Source organism: Stegastes partitus, unplaced genomic scaffold (genome assembly GCF_000690725.1).
Source record: "Stegastes partitus isolate 25-593 unplaced genomic scaffold, Stegastes_partitus-1.0.2 Scaffold1620, whole genome shotgun sequence".
Taxonomy (NCBI): Eukaryota; Metazoa; Chordata; class Actinopteri; family Pomacentridae; genus Stegastes; species Stegastes partitus.
The window spans coordinates 150858-152348 of NW_007579351.1; positions in this window are offsets into that span (position 1 = coordinate 150858).

Here is a 1491-nt window from a genome sequence, read left to right on the forward strand (position 1 = left end):
GTGTTCTATTCTGCTCAGTGTTCTGTACTGTACTATAACCTTCTAATCTGCTGTATTTTATTATATTGTGCTTAATTCTATTCTATCCTCAGATTTGTTTGGCTTTCGTGTATATATTTGTAGGGTCATAGCTTTAGTTCTAGATAAATCAGGTTAATCTTCATTAATAATAATGTAGTAGGATCATAGCCATAACACTTTAATTAGTCTGGTTAGTTTCCATAATTATTCTAGTATTTTGACCTTAATGTTTTTAACAGTTCAAGCTGTTTTAATTTAATTTTTGTAGTGTTTTAATCTTTAACATATTTAAGATACTATACTATAGTTAAATTCACCTTGTTGGGCCTCAATATTAAGACTTGTGAGATTAATTCATCATGTCAGTCTTATTTGTCTACTGGAAAAGCATAAATGTATATAAATGTTAAAAAGTGCTAAAACTCACCACATGATTTAAACATGTTTGTACATTTGTATTGTGTCACATTTCTGTGTGGTATGAAACATACTGCACAAAACTTTTTGCAAATTTAAACTACTTCTTCCCACATTTGAACAAATTCTGACATTAAGTATGACACACCACATCCCCATTTATCTGCTACGGTGACTAAATTGTTGTTATCTGTGTATTATAATGTTGAGGGTGTCAGTAAATCCAGGTTAAATGTGTGGTTAGGTGTGTTTTGAGTGGGGCTAGGGTTGCCGAGGAAAAATACAGAGACAGAGAGAGATCAGTGTTTATCTGTAGATGCGATACAGTTTATGTTCAGGCAGAGCTGCAGCTATATCTCTGCAAACAAAGAAGCACTTTCCTTCCCCTTTAAATTCAATAGCTGCGTGCATGTTGGCACCGGAGTAGGAGCGGCAGGTTAACCGCAGCACAGTCAGCCCCATTGTTCTTCTTTATTTACGGGCACTCGATGAAAATCAAGAAGTGTCAAAGCCACTCGTGTACATTTAGTCTATTAGACTGAAAGCTGTGACCGCAGAGCTATAATCATTATCTATGAGATTATGATCTGTCCTGGGTGACAGCATCGGAAAAAAACTGAAGGATGCAGCAGGTTCAGACACTGGCTGTCAGTGTTTCACAGTTAAAATTACATTTCCTGCATGTTTCTCAGCAGTTTGTTTTTTCTTTATTGGTTATTGATTCTTTTTATGAAACTTAGTACAACCTACCTGCTTGTGCACAAGTAATGTAATTGATTAGATGTATTTCCTGGTTATCATGAACTGTTTTTTCATAGAGGTACGACTAAAATGTCACCTTTTCATGAATATGTTGGCTCCTTTTGGTTAAACAACCATAATGTGAACAGTCCTTGTTTCAGACCTGATATCGGCTGGTTTCCTAAATGGCTGTAATGACACTGCCTGACCAACAGACGGCAGGACGGAGCAGGAAACACAAACCAGAGAACAGACAGTTCTCTTAATATTTACCATCCAGCTCAGTGTCTATCCATCCATTATCTATACACC